General features: G+C 36.3%; 1 protein-coding gene across 15 annotated transcripts in view; it reads left to right on the forward strand.

Moving 5' to 3' along the window:
- LOC307197500 (uncharacterized protein) overlaps positions 1-16,314 on the forward strand; it is a 254,047-nt gene that overhangs the window by 101,279 nt on the left and 136,454 nt on the right. For 9 of the 15 annotated variants that reach the window (XR_013831425.1, XR_013831426.1, XR_013831427.1 and 6 more), the window contains 2 exons: positions 5,294-5,340; positions 11,368-11,486. The gene's annotated coding sequence lies outside the window, so the exon portion shown is untranslated. Of the gene's footprint in view, positions 1-5,293; positions 5,341-9,214; positions 9,292-11,367; positions 11,487-16,314 lie in introns of those variants that run through there. The other 6 variants (XR_013831429.1, XM_079943429.1, XM_079943428.1 and 3 more) reach the window with 3 other exon arrangements.

The raw sequence follows: 16,314 nt of genomic DNA on the forward strand, positions 1-16,314 counted from the left end.
GTTATTGTAGGTCTTTTCCTTCTCTTGTGTTTCCTGCCTAGAGAAGTTCCTTTAGCATTTGTTGTAAAGCTGGTTTGGTGGTGCTGAATTCTCTTAGCGTTTGCTTTTTTGTAAAGGTTTTAATTTCTCCATCAAATCTGAATGAGATCCTTGCTGGGTAGAGTAGTCTTGGTTGTAGGTTTTTCCCTTTCTTCACTTTAGATATGTCCTGCCTCTCCCTTCTGGCTTGCAGAGTTTTTGCTGAAAGATCAGATGTTAACCCTGTGGGGATGACCTTATATATTGTTTGTTGTTTTTCCCTTGCTGCTTTTTATGTTTTCTCTTTGTATTAAATTTTTGATATTAAATATGTGTCTTGGCATGTTTCTCCTTGGATTTATCCTTTATGGGACTCTCTGCACTATCGGGACTTGACTGTCTATTTCCTTTCCCATATTAAGAAAGTTTTCAACTATAATCTCTTCAAATATTCTCTCAGTCCCTCTCTTTTTCTCTTCTTCTTCTGGGACCCATATGATTTGAATGTTTGTGCATTTAATGTTTTCCCAGAGGTCTCTGAGACTGTCCTCAATTCTTTTCTTTCTTTTTTCTTTATTCCTCTCTGCAGCAGTTATTTCCACTATTTTATCTTCCAGGTCACTTATCCGTTGTTCTGCCTCAGTTATTCTGCTAGTGATTCCTTCTAGAGAATTTTAGATTTCATTTATTGTGTTGTTCATCATTATTTGCTTGCTGTTTAGTTCTTCTAGTTTCTTGTTAAATGTTTCTTATATTTTCCTCATTCTATTTCCAAGAGTTTGGATCATCTTTACTATCATTACTCTGAATTCTTTTTCAGATAGACTGCCTATTTCCTCTTCTTTTGTTTGGTGTGGTGCTTTTTTTTTTTTGGGATACGCGGGCCTCTCACTGTTGTGGCCTCTCCCATCGCGGAGCACAGGCTCTGGACGCGCAGGTTCAGCGACCATGGCTCATGGGCCCAGTCGCTCTGCGGTATGTGGCATCTTCCTGGACCAGGGCACGAACCCGTGTCCCCTGTATTGGCAGGTGGACTCTCAACCACTGCGCCACCAGGGAAGCCCTGGTCTGGTGTGTTTTTACGTTGCTCCTTCATCTGCTCTGTGTTTTTTTCTGTCTTCTCATTTTGCTTAACTTACTGTGTTTGGGGTCTCCTTTTCGGAGGCTGCAGGTTCGTAGTTCCCGTTGTTTTTGGTGTCTGCTCCCAGTGGGTGACGTTGGTTCAGTGGGTTGTGTAGGCTTCCTGGTGGAGGGGACTGGTAGTTGTGTTCTGGCACATGAGGCTGGATCTTGTCTTTCTGGTGGGCAGGACTGCATCTGGTGGTGTGTTTTGGGGTGTCTGTGAACTTAGTATGATTTTACGCCTCATCTCTGCTAATGGGTGGGGTTGTGTTCCTGTCTTGCTAGTTGTTTGGCATGGGATGTCCAGCACTGGAGCTTGCTGGTCATTGAGCAAACTTGGGTCTTAGCTTTGAGACAGAGATCTCTTGAGGAGCTCTCGCCAGTTGATGTTACTTGGGGCCGGGAGGTCTCTGGTGGTCCAATGTCTTGAATTCGGCTCTCCCACCTCAGAGACTCAGGCCTGAACCCAGCCAGAGCACCAAGACCCTTTCAGCCACATGGCTCAGAAGAAAAGGGAGAAAAAAAAGAAAGAAAGATAAAATAAATAAAGTTATTAAAAGAAAAAATTAAAAAAAATAATTAAAATAAAAAATTAGAAAAAGTAATAAAAAAAGAGAGCAACCAAACCAATAAACAAATGCACCAATGATAACAAGCACTGAAAACTAAACTAAGATAAACATATAAATGAGAAACTAGTCAGTCACATACAGCAATCCCCAAGTCTGCAGTTGCTCCCAAAGTCCACTGCCTCAATTTTGGGATGATTCGTTGTCTATTCAGGTATTCCACAGATGCTGGGTGCATCAAGTTGGTTGTGCGGATTTAATCTGCTCCTGAGCCAGCAGGGAGAAATTTGCCTTTCTCTTCTTTGTTTGCACAGCTCCTGGGGTTCAGCTTTGGATTTGGCCCCACTTCTGCATGTAACTTGCCCTCTGGTGTCTGTTCCCGCCCAGACAGGACAGGCTTAAAGTAGCAGCAGATTAGGGGAATCTGGCTCACTTAGGCTTGGGGGAGGGAGGTGTATGGAATGAGGGGGCGAGCCTGTGGCGGCAGAGGCCGCTGTGACGTTGCAGCAGCCTGAGGCATGCTGTGTGTTCTCCCGGAATATCCACTATGTTTTAACGATCATGCTCCTAAACTGTTATTTCCTTGACAGTGAATTTTTGCATTGTGAGTTTTCCTTAAGTGGATTCATACAATTTTTTGTCAGTCACATATCTGTTTGGAGGGAGGCAATTCCCTAATGAAGATTTAAACTTTTTCCTTTCAAGTTTTTCTTTTTTTTTTTAGAATGTTATGGTTAAAATTTAATCAACCATTGATCTATCCTTGAATGAATCAGATCCATCCAGTAATAGCACATTTAAATACATGGTTTAAAGCAGTCTCTACTTCTGCGGCAAACAGAAAAAAAATAAAGGGTCTCTAGGAGCAAAATTAATTGCTCTGCATCAAGTTGCATTGCTATTTAAAGGAAATTTATATTATGATTATATTTTCCAGTATTTAAAAATTTCAGGCATATCTCACTTTCAGTATTGTGTGGTTTCTATTGTCAAGCTTTTATTTGTTATTTGTTGAGTCTTAAACTTCATTAACCTCAAATGAGTGCATTTTTGGTGCAAAAAAGTACTCATAATATCCATGGGCTTTTATAATTTTTAAAAAGGATTTCTTATTTCCACATTTAATTTTGAAAGTATATAATGATGTGGCTAATATTATTGATTATTTTAGTAAACTGTTAGTGTTCCAAATTTGGTAGTTAAAACATTATGATTCCTACAGTCGATTCAGAAAATTTTGTGGAATCACAATTTTAATTGGACTGCTTACTCTTATGAATTTTATTTTCACTTCATATTCCCTTGGCTCTGATCTTAAACTATTTCATCAGTCGATAAAGAGACGCAAAGATATTTCCAACCCACAATGACCTCATTCTCCAACACAGATTTCCAATGAAGAAGGGGGAGAATGCTGTGTTTCTTCTAAATCTATCCCCTAATTGCTTTTATCTTCTGCAAAAGTTCTGTTTTGTTCAGGTGGTTGTTTTGAAGCATTCTGTGCTTTCAGAATCTCTTGAAATATTTACAGATGATGAGTCTGCAGCCAAAACACTCAATAAACAGCACCTGCAGAACTTAGAGTTTGTCTAAATTTGGAAGTCAACTGGGGACTGGTCGTTTGGACAGGTCTAGGGAATATGACTTTTGGAAGAGAATTTCAGAAACTTGACATAAAAGCTTGTCATATTTACAATGTAACTGCTAGATTTCTTTTTATACAGTGTATTTTTGTCATTTTAGTATAGTTCCGATTGTTTTTTACGTTTAATATGCCAGGTTACCACTCTTTCTGGTAATTAAGAGATTGTGTAAATATTGCAAATTTGCAGAACAGTACCTTTAAGTTAACCTGGCTGAAAGTAAGATTCCTCTCTACTTATGACACAGCAGGGTGGGTATTTGACTCTGCTCTCATCCTTCTTCCAATGGTATGCTGATAAATGTTTAACAACAGGCTCATCAAAAATAAAGCCCTGATTTGTAGCATTTGCTGATTTACATGTAAGTACTTCCTCCATGGCCGATTTCAAGGTACCAACGATTTAATTGCCACCTTGCAAAATTTCTGAAAATTTAATAATTGGCAAAACTGGTATAACAAGCTGGTATAATCATGAACTGATAAAGGTCTGCTATAGCACACCACTGCCTGAATCTCTCTTACCTCCTGACATACACTTGCCTGTCTCAAACATCCACAATTCAGAAATTTTCATCTTTATTTGTATATATCTTAGTACTTTTTCCATGTTGTTATTGTGTTAGATTCATGGAAAAGCTGAAACTTTGTTTTCGCTCTTCTAATTTGCATGCAACAAAATTGCCAGGAGTTACTGCCTGAAAAATACCTTAGAAAGATTCCTTTGCATTGAGAGCAAGGAATTCTATTTATAGGGAGAAAATAACATTCATTATCCATCCAGCACCCCACTCCCCCACCCCAAAGAAATAAATGTGTATGTGAGAGAGAAAAGGGAAGAGGAATTTTTTTTTTTTTTGGCAGTATGCAGGCCTCTCACTGTTGTGGCCTCTTCCGTTGCGGAGCACAGGCTCCGGATGTGCAGGCTCAGCGGCCATGGCTCACGGGCCCAGCCACTCTGTGGCATGTGGGATCTTCCCGGACCGGGGCACGAGCCCGTGTCCCCTGCATCGGCAGGCGGACTCTCAACCACTGTGCCACTAGGGAAGCCCAGGGAAGAGGAATTTTAAAGTAAAGATAAAATTTAGTCTAATGTAATTTCTTTCTCTTTATAGCTTTTATATGGACTTCTGAAGTGCAGGCACTTTGTATGACAAAAGGGAGGAGTAAGAAAGCTGGCTTGCTTAGCCTAAAGACAAAGAGTCAGTCTCTTGTAGAAGTTACAGGAGCTTTCTCAGGATGTTTTATTGAGAGGTCTTTAGATAGAGAAGCAGAATAAGAGAAAGAAAATGATGTGAAAATGGCATTATCAGCCCTCTCTCATTGCTCTTGTAATGAAGTAGACCTCTGAGAGTTTTGCGGCTTCAGTCCTCAACTGCAGTTAATTAGGTCACATCAGCAAAGGAGGTGGTGAGAGAGAAGCTTTGAGCCTTTGGTCAATACTGGTTACGTCAACTAGTAAGAGAGATGAAGACAACCCAAGTTTCCATTCTCTTGACTTTATCAACATATCATTTATTTACTAGTAGTTGGGTGATTGTGATTTAATCCATCTGGGCTCCTAGAGACACATGATTGTACTATTGCAGGGACCTCTCCAGGAACATAGAGGGAACTTGGTGATCATCCAAACCAAAGCAACGTTTATAAGAGTGAAAATATGAGCTCCTTTATATTATTCTTGGGAACTCAGATGCTTTCTTAAGTTGTACTTTCACCATGATTATCTAGTTTCTTTTGATGAATTAAAATTCAAAGAAGGTGGATTTTTGGGGTGCATTTAGTATAATTGGGGAAAGTTGAAATTATGTTGGCTTGAAAATTTTTAGAAATTCTTATTGTTTCCTTATTTCCAGAAACAGTGACATATATCATCCGAATTGTATTGATTCTTGGTTATTGAAACATGAAAATAATCTTTATTGATTTCTCTATTCCCTAGGCATGACGTTTTCACATCAGAGGACTAAAAGCTCCACCCTCAGCATGGTAAGGCCGCTATTTTCTGAGTAAGTGGCACAGGAAGAAGCCTGTACCTTAGTTGCATCTGTGCAGAACCAGGATTACCTCACTTTTTCTTGTCTTCAATTGTCTTTCCCCACGCTTCCCACACCTCATCTATATCCCATAAATATTCCCCGTCCCTCGCCTTTGAGGAGGCAGATTTAAGATTTGGCGGCTTGGTGATTAAACCCTTTCTTTGCCACAAACCTCGGCATCTCAGCGTTTGGTTTGCTGTTCCTCAGGGAAACAGACCTAGTTTGGTAACATATCTCTTTTTTTGATGAAGTGTCTCTTAAAATACTTTGCCTTTTTTCCCTAAGATTCAGATATTTGTTTCCGTATTGTTGAGTTTTGAGGGTTCTTTATATATTCTGGATATAACTCTTTTGTCAGATATGTGATTTGCAAATGTTTCCTCCAGTTTGTGGCTTGTCTCTTCATTCTCTTGTGTCTTTCAGAGCATAAACCCTTATTTTTTTTTTTTAACATCTTTATTGGGGTATAATTGCTTTACAATGGTGTGTTAGTTTCTGCTTTATAACAAAGTGAATCAGTTATACATATACATATGTTCCCATATGTCTTCCCTCTTGTGTCTCCCTCCTTCCCACCCTCCCTATCCCACCCCTCCAGGCTGTCACAAAGCACCGAGCCAATATCCCTGTGCCATGCAGCTGCTTCCCACTAGCTGTCTACTTTACTACGTTTGTTAGTGTGTATATGTCCATAACTCTCTCTCGCCCTGTCACAGCTCACCCTTCCCCCTCCCCATAACCTCAAGTCTGTTCTCTAGTAGGTCTGCGTCTTTATTCCTGCCTTACCCCTAGGTTCTTCATGACATTTTTTTTTCTTAAATTCCATACATATGTGTTAGCATACGGTATTTGTCTTTTTCTTTCTGACTTACTTCAGTCTGTATGACAGACTCTAGGTCTATCTACCTCATTACAAATAGCTCAATTTCGTTTCTTTTTATGGCTGAGTAATATTCCATTGTATATATGTGCCACATCTTCTTTATCCAATCATCTGATGATGGGCACTTAGGTTGTTTCCATCTCCGGGCTATTGTAAATAGAGCTTCAATGAACATTTTGGTACATGACTCCTTTTGAATTTTGGTTTTCTCAGGGTATATGCCCAGTAGTGGGATTGCTGGGTCATATGGTAGTTCTATTTGTAGTTTTTTAAGGAACCTCTGTACTGTTCTCCATAGTGGCTGAACCAATTCACATTCCCACCAGCAGTGCAAGAGTGTTGCCTTTTCTCCACACCCTCTCCAGCATTTATTGTTTCTAGATTTTTTGATGATGGCCATTCGGACTGGTGTGAGATGATATCTCATTGTAGTTTTGATTTGCATTTCTCTAATGATTAATGATGTTGAGCATCCTTTCATGTGTTTGTTGGCAGTCTGTATATCTTCTTTGGAGAAATGTCTATTTAGGTCTTCTACCCATTTTTGGATTGAGTTGTTTGTTTTTTTGTTATTGAGCTGCATGAGCTGCTATAAACCCTTAATTTTGATGAAGCTTAATTTATTAATTTTTCCTTTTGTGGGCCATGATTTTGGTAAAGTATTCAAACTCAAGGTCACAAAGATTTTTCTCTTAATTTCTTTTAGAAGTTTTATAATTTGAGGTTTATATTAGGTCTGTGAATCATTTTGAGTTATATGTATATCATATGAAATATGGGTTGAAGTTTATTTTTTTGCATGTGGACATTCAGTTGTTCCAGTACCATTTGTTGAATAATAGTATCTTTCTCCACTAAATTGCTTTTGTACCTTCTCAAAAATCAATTGACCAAATATGTCTGTCTCTTTCTGTTTTCTCTACATGTATTCTGTTTCATTATTTGACTGTATATCAATACTACTTTATCTTTTTTTTTTTTTAACATCTTTATTGGAGTATAATTGCTTTACAATGGTATGTTAGTTTCAGCTTCACAACAAAATGAATCAGTTATATATATACATATATTCCCATATCTCTTCCCGCTTGCGTCTCCCTCCCTCCCACCCTCCCTATCCCACCCCTCCAGGCGGTCACAAAGCACCGAGCTGATCTCCCTGTGCTATGCGGCTGCTTCCCAGTAGCTATCTACCTTACGTTTGGTAGTGTATATATGTCCATGCCTCTTTATCGCTTTGTCACCGTTTACACTTCCCCCTCCCCATAGCCTCAAGTCCATTCTCTAGTAAGTCTGTGTCTTTATTCCTGTTTCACCCCTAGGTTTTTCATGACATTTTTTTATTTTTAAATTCCATATATATGTGTTAGCACACGGTATTTGTCTCTCTCTTTCTGACTTACTTCACTCTGTATGACAGACTCTAGGTCTATCCACCTCATTACAAATAGCTCAATTTCGTCTCTTTTTATGGCTGAGTAATATTCCATTGTATATATGTGCCACATCTTCTTTATCCATTCATCCGATGATGGACACTTAGGTTGTTTCCATCTCTGGGCTATTGTAAATAGAGCTGCAATGAACATTTTGGTACATGACTCTTTTTGAATTATGGTTTTCTCAGGGTATATGCCCAGTAGTGGGATTGCTGGGTCATATGGTAGTTCTATTTGTAGCTTTTTAAGGAACCTCCATACTGTTCTCCACAGTGGCTGTATCAATTTACATTCCCACCAACAGTGTAAGAGGGTTCCCTTTTCTCCACACCCTCTCCAGCATTTATTGTTTCTAGATTTTTTGATGATAGCCATTCTGACTGGTGTGAGATGATATCTCATTGTAGTTTTGATTTGCATTTCTCTCATGATTAGTGATGTTGAGCATTCTTTCATGTGTTTGTTGGCACTCTGTATATCTTCTTTGGAGAAATGTCTATTTAGGTCTTCTGCCCATTTTTGGATTGGGTTGTTTGTTTTTTTGTTATTAAGCTGCATGAGCTGCTTATAAATTTTGGAGATCAATCCTTTGTCAGTTGCTTCATTTGCAAATATTTTCTCCCATTCTGAGGGTTGTCTTTTGGTCTTCTTTATGGTTTCCTTTGCTGCGCACTACTTTATCTTAATTACTGTAGCTTTATAATAACTCTTGAAGTCATGGAGTGTAAGTCCCTCAATTTTATTCTTCATTTTCAATGTTGTTTTGACTATTCTAGTTTCTTTTCATTTACATATGAATTCATTTTTTCCCAGCTTTATCGAGGTATAATTGGTATTTATATGAATTTAGAATATTCTCAATTTATACAAAAAAATCTGTTGGGATTTTGAGTGGAATTGCATTGAATCTCTAGAGCAATTTGGGGAGAATTAATATCTTAAAAATATTAACTTTTTAGATTAATATTAACTTATTAGATCTAGCTTTTGTTGTAGTTGTCATTGAATTGACCATATAGATAATCTTTCATCTGTAAAATAAAGAGAGCTTTACCATATCCTTTCTAATCTAGATGCCTTTACTTCATTTTAATGCCTTATTATTCTGGCTAAAACCTCTTGTACAGTGTTTACGAGAGAGTGACATCCTTACATTGTCCCTGATTTTAGAGAGAAAGTTTAGTCTTTCACAAAGTTTTCTGAGAGTTTTTATCAGGAATCATTTTGATTTTGTGAAATGCTATTTCTGCATCTATGAGATAATCATATGGTTTTTTTTTTTTTTAGTCTGCTAATATGGTGAATTATATTGATTTTTTTGGAAAGGTTAAACCAACTTTGAATTCTGGAAATAAACCCCACTGAATCATGATGTATTATCCTTTTTATTTATTTTTACATTCAGTTAGCTCAGGTTTTAAGGATTTTTGCAAATATGTTCATGAAGGATATTGTTAGGTAGTTTTATTTCCTGTAATGTCTTTGTTTGGTTCTTTTATGAGGATAATGCTGGCATTATGGAATGAGTTGGGAAGAATTCCTTGGCCTTCAACTTTCTGGAAGAGTTTGTGTAGAATTGGTAACATTTCTTTCCTAAATACTAATTAGAATTCACTAATGAAATTATCTGGGCCTGTACCCATAAAAGGATGTTAAATTGTGTCAAATGCTTTTTTTTTTTAATTGAAGTATAATTGACAAGTAAAGCTATAATGTATTTAAAGTGTATAACATGATTTATATATGTCATATATATGTATGAAAGGATTTCCCACCATTGAGTTAATAAACACATCCATCACCTCACATACTTACCTTTTTCTTTTTCTCTTTGTGAGAACACCGAAGTGTTACTCTCTTAGCAAATTTCAGTTATACAATACAGTATTATCAACCACTGTCACCATGCTGTACATTAGATCCTCAGACATTATTCATCTTATAATTGAAACTTTTTACACTTTTACCAACCTCTCCTATTTTCCCCAGCCACAGTCCCTGGCAACCACCGTTAGATTCTATTTCTATGAGTTTACTATTTTTTTAGATTCCACGTGTAAGTGATGCCATGTAGTACTTGTCTTTCTCTGTCTGGCTTATGTCACTTAGCATAATGCTCTCCAGGTTTACTCATGTTGTTGCAAATGGCAGGATTACCTTCTTTTTAAAGGCTGAATAATATTCCAGTGGTGTGTGTGTGTGTGTACACCACATTTTCTTTATCCATTCGTCAGTGGACACTTAGGTTGTTTCTGTACTTTTGCTGTTGTGAATAATGCTGCAGTGAACATGGGAGTAGAGATCTCTCTTCAAGATAATAATTTCACTTCCTTTCCACATATATCAGGAAGTATAATTCCTGGATTATATGATAACTCTATTTTAATTTAATTTCTTGAGGAAACTTCATACTGTTTTCCATAGTGATGGTACCAGTTTACAGCCCCACCAACAGTGCTCAAGGGTTCCCTTTTCTCCACATCCACATTTGTTACTTCTTATCTTTTTGTTAATAGACATCCTAAAGGTGTGAGTTGATAGCTCATTGTGGTGTTGATTTACATTTCCCTAATGATTAGTGATGTTGAGCACTTTTTCATGTACCTGTTGGATATTTACATGTCTTTGATGGAAAAATGTGTATTCAGGTCCTTTGTCCAATTTTCAATTGGGTTATTATTCTTTTTTTCCTATTGAGTTATATGATTTTCCTGTATATTTTAGATATGAACCCCTTATTGGATATGTGGCTTGCAAATATTTTCTCCCATTGCATTCCTTTTTGTCTTGTTGATGGTTTCCTTTGCTGTGCAGAAGCTTTTTAGTTTGCTATAGTCCTACTTATTTACTTTTGCTTTTGTTGCCTTTTCTTTTGGTGTCAAATCCAAAAATTCACTGTCAAGACCAATGTCAAAGAGACCTACTCTCTATGTTTTCTTCTAGGAGTTTTATAGTTTCAGTTCTTTCATTCAAGTCTTAAATCCATTTTTTTTTTTTTTTTTTTTTTTTTGCGGTACGTGGGTGTCTCACTGTTGTGGCCTCTCCCGTTGCGGAGCACAGGCTCCGGACGCGCAGGCTCAGCGGCCATGGCTCACTGGCCCAGCCGCTCTGCGGCATGTGGGATCTTCCCGGACCGGAGCACGAACCCCTGTCCCCTGCATCGGCAGGTGGACTCTCAACCACTGCGCCACCAGGGAAGCCCCTTAAATCCATTTTAAGTTGATTTTTGTGTGTGGTGTAAGATAGGTGTCTAGTTTCATTCTTTTGCATGTGGATATCCAGTTTTCCAACACTATTTATTAAAGATGAAGAGACTATCATAAGGCTTACATAAAACATCTTACAATTATAACTGCCTATTTCAGGCTGATAGTAACTTAACTTGGAACACATACAAAAGCTCTACATGTTTGCACTCAACCCCACATTTTATACTTTTGATGTTGTAATTTATATATTTTATATTGTGTATCCATTAACATGTTATTGAGTTATAGTTTTACTTTTAATACTTTTGTTTTTTATACTAGAGTCGTTAGTGATTTCCCACAACCACTACAGTATAAGATGTCCTGAATTTTTATATTTATTTTTACTGATGAGTTTTATACTTTCATATGTTTTCATATTAATAATAAGAATCCTTTCATTTCAGCTTGAAGAACTCCCTTTAAGTTTCCTGTAAGGCCATTCCAGTGGTAATGAATTCCTTCAGCCTATTTTGTTCTGGAAACTCTTCATCTCTCCCTCAATCCTGAAGAACAACTTTTCCGGGTAGAGTATTCTTGGTTGGCAGTTTATTTTTCTTTCAGCACTTTGAATATATCATCCCACTCTCTTCTGGCTTGCTGAAAAATCCACTGATTATTTTATGGGGGTTCATTTGTACATAACAAGTTGCTTTTTTCTTGCAGTTTTTAAGATTCTTTGTCTTTAAATTTTGACAGTTTCATTATAATGATTCTTGGCATGGATCTTTTGGTATTCATCTTATTTGATATTGTTTTGGCTTCCTGGATCTGGCTGTCTGTTTCTTTTGCCAAGTTAGGGAGGTTTTCAGTCATTATTTCTGTGAGTAAGCTTTCTGCCCCATTCTCTCTGTCTTCTCTGGATGTTTTGTTGCTTGCCTGTACTCCACTCCCCGGATCACTTACTCTGGAAGAAGCCATGTTGTGAGCAGCTCTATGGAGAAGCCCACATTGCGGAGGATGGTAACCTCCTGCCAATAGTCATTTGAATGAGATTGAAAGCATCATCTCCAGCCATAATTGAACCTTGAGATGATTGCAGCCTCATCAGATACTCTGAGCTGTATCCATCTAACTAACCCACTCCTGGATTCCTGACCCTCAGAAACACTGATATAATGTTTGGTGTTTTAAGTGTCTAAGGTTTGGGGTAATTAATTACCAGCAAAAGATGATTAATACATTTACTCAACAAGCACATATTGATGATATGTGTAGGTTGTTGGGTGTTCACCATGCCTACAAGATGAAGTCTAATTTCTCATACATGACACCCAGAATTCTTTATTATCTGCCTCCTACCACTTTAGTCTCTTCTTTCACTATGCTAGACCATCAAAGCTCTGTTTTACTTATCATAACTTGCTGCCATTCCTCAAATATACCAGGTAGTTTTTTGTCTTTGCATATGTTCTTCCCTCTATCTTTATTCTCCTGTTTATTTACTAAACTCCTGTTCATCCTTTAAGACTCAGATCAACATTCCATCATTCTTGATCCTGCCAGGATGATTTATATCTTTTCCCACTGCTTAAAAGATTGCCATTTCAAGTCACCAAGCCCTATAGTTTTCTTAAAACTCTTCCTATTTCAAGGCAAATTATTTTAAAGGTTATTACTTTCATGAAACTTATTCCCTAGCCAAAGTAGAATTAAACCCTGGTTACCTTGGATACTTACCATACTCTATGTATTCTGTCAGAGCATGTGTGACACACTTTATTTTTGCTTATTTGTTTGTTTGTTTTTATACCTCTCTCCATTTATTAGACTTTAATTCTCATGAAGGCATTGAAGATTTCTCATCCTTTGTGATTTTAAAGCACGGTGCTTAGCCTATAGTAAGGGTCAAATAAATGTTATTTGAATAAATTGAATGTTCTTAGCTTTGTTACATTTCCTTTTAAATTGAATATTTGTTATATAAGATCATAGTTTTGTTTTTTTAAAAAATAATCAGTTTTTCATGTAAAGCTTTATTATTAGTTTATAATTTAGTTGCATTATCTTCAAAGTGTGTGATCTCTATATTTTACCACTTTGGGTTTTTCTCTGAAGATTCTGTTCCAAAGCTTTCAAAATACCATTTTTTAAAAATACACATTCTGAAGACACTTGAAAGAATCTTGTATTTTTTGTAGGAAATACAGCATACATGTGTGTTTAAAACCTACTTTCCTCATATACACATTTACTTTATAATGCCATAGACCAACAGAAGTACATCTCCCACTACACTTACGATTTCTGTCAGTTTCTCCTTGTATTTACATTAGGCTTTGCTTGGTATGCTTAGTGCATGATGGTTCATGTCTTCTACCTTTTTTATCAATATAAAACAACTATCTAATCTTATTTATTCATTGGATTTTATTTTCTGGCCCGGGACTCATAGTTTTATGTTAATATGATTGTTGACTGCTAATTACTGTCTATACTGGCGTGACAGTGAGAAGTTGTCTGAACTTGGAAATAGGACTCACCTATGCGTGTTGTTTTAAAATACTCATGATAGTTTAAAACAATGACAAATTAGCATGACTTTCTATCTAGAACATCCTTCTTTTTGTGTCCTTAACTCTAATTCATGTTTTATTCTGGAGCACATCTCAAATCAGAGTTTATGAAACAGTTATTCAGGGCAATAATTTGTACTGAAAAAATATTTTACTTTAGTAATGCCCCTTCTTGTGTATTTTGTATTTTTCAGACCATTAGCTGTTTGTCTTACCAGTTTAGCAGAGAAATCTAGAGCTGAAATGTTAGAAAACAATTGATGATCCATTGGAAATTGAACTGTCTTTAAAATTATAATGAATAGGTTGGAAAAGATTTGGTGACGGATACAAATTTTCCTTATTACTTTTAGTATATCTTGCTGTCACATATGGCAAGGCACCTGATTTAACAAATGGGTTGATGTTTGATTTGATTTTGTTCATAGCTATAGTTCTGAACTTTAAGTGCTCATAAAAATGCAATAGTAAAAAAGTAAAAAAAAAAACAAACACCTTTGCATTAAAAAAATGCAATAGTAGCATCTTAGATTATAGTAGTTCTTTCGAATATTCTGAATTGTCAAATGCTTTTGATTTAAAGAATGAAGTAATCTATTTTTTCTTATTGTCAATAATTTAAGAATAGAAAATAATGGAAGTATCTGTATTTTCTCTATCATTGGCCAGTAATTTTACGAGTACTTCATCTCCAGTTGGAAAAACTCTTATAGTAGTCACCTCTATGTCCACAATGTTCTCCTACTCTTCTAGAAATACTTCTGTGAAATCTTCCAATAATTTTTAGTCATACTCTGTATATCAGCTATATTAAAATGCCAATACTTGTCAAGAATGACAAGACCCGAAACTTGAGAAAGGATTCGAAAAATAGAAGTTGATTGAAAAGAACAAATATATACAAGTAATAGTAATGCAGTATCTAGTAATTAGATTTAAATTACCCCAACTCTTGAAATAGTCACGATTCTGAGAAAGAATAAAGGAAAAAACTTACAAGTGTGTAAATTGTTGACATCAAAGTCTGTATTATATATTTGATTCTACATAGAGTTTCTAGGCTTTCACTTAGAGTGAAAAAGCAGAAGCACTTGAGACAAAGCACAAACATTTAGACAGTTGATAGAGCTAATAAATAGTGTAAAGAATTAAGATAGTGGCTAGCCTGACAGCAAAGGAAGAGATAGAAACCTATACATCTGAATACATAATTTGAGCTCTTCAGTGTAGGGCAGTGTCCTCTGAGAGCATCACTGTGTTATTTCACAGTATATATTATTTATATATGCCCATATTATTTTATGGTATAATCATCTGTAAAGATTACCCTGAAACATAAAGAAGGAATGACTGAAGGGATTAAGTAAAGCTTTAGCATAATCTGGAAAACGTACCTTCCTGGGTTACTTTATTCGACAAGTGAGTTGCTAGGCAAGTGAGTTGCAGCACACGTGCATTTCCCTTGTGCCTCTTTCTATGCAATGTGCTCTCTGCCTAGGTGTCATTCCATTGTGCCGTCGTATGCAAACTTTTCCATTGCCTTCACCCTTTTGGAGCCCGGTCAGGTGGAAACAAACTGGGGTTTGGGACTTTATAAATAGAGATGGGTCAATGTATTCTATTAATAGCAGAACTGTCCTAAATCTTCGGCCAGGACTCAGAAGAATTCATAACTGAAAGTTTGCAAATATAGACAAATTTAAGGGCTAAAATAAAATAGCAAAAACATATATACCATTATGTTTCTAATTATAGGAGAAACAAATTTTTTTTTGTCTCTAATTTGATTTGAAAAAATATATTTTATAGTATAACTCTTTGTCCTCTGTGTTGGTGTTTTATTTTAAGCAATGCAAATATCTTAGTAAATTTTCTTGAACCACTGGGTATGGAATACCACAAATATTTAATTTTGTACTTGAAAGCTGGAGTGACTGAATTTTCAAAATTAGAGAATAAAATCTCATTAAGATTTAGGAAACACTTATTTTATTTTTATTTTCATTTTAAAAATGATTAATTCAGGTTGTGGTATTAATAGTTGCATTTTTTAAATCACTGCATACTGAATAGTATTCCTCTGTCTCTGTCTGTATATACACAGTATTGTATGGTTGTACTGTGTTTTTCCTTTTACTGCTGAAGGATATCTTGATTGTTTAGTTTTTAATGATTATGAATAAAACTGCTATGAATATTTACCTGCAGTTGTATGAAAACAAGTGTTCAATTCATTTGGGTAAATAACTAACAATGTCATTGATGAGCTGTATGTTAAGTCTGTTTAAGTTTATAAGAAAATACAGACCTTCCTCCTAAGTGGCTTTACTATTTTCTCATCAGCAGTGAATGAGAGTTCCTAGTGCTCTTCATCCTTGCCAGCATTTTTAATCGTCATTAAGGTTTTTTAAGCTATTCTAGTGGTGTAATAGTATTGCATTGTGGCTTTAATTTGTATTTTTCTAATGAAAAATCATGTTAAGCGTCTTTCCATGTGTTTATTTGCCACCCATATATCTTCTTTGGTGAAGAATTTTCTCTCACTCACTTTTTAAAGTGGGATTTTTGTTTTTCAATTGTTGAATTTTGTTTTTCTTTATATATTTTGATTGTAAGTTCTTTATCATATGTGTGACCTCCAAACACTTCTTCCAGTCTGTGACTTGTCTTTCATCTCTTAAAATCTTCGTGGATTAAAAGTTTTTAATTTTGATAAGTTTTTTTTTTTTTTTTTTTTTCCGGTACGCGGGCCTCCCACTGCTGCAGCCTCCCCCGCTGTGGAGCACAGGCTCCGGACGCGCAGGCTCAGCGGCCATGGCTCACGGGCCTAGCCGCTCC

The sequence above is a fragment of the Stenella coeruleoalba genome, assembly GCF_951394435.1.
Source record: "Stenella coeruleoalba genome assembly, chromosome: 14".
In the NCBI taxonomy this organism is placed as follows: Eukaryota; Metazoa; Chordata; class Mammalia; order Artiodactyla; family Delphinidae; genus Stenella; species Stenella coeruleoalba.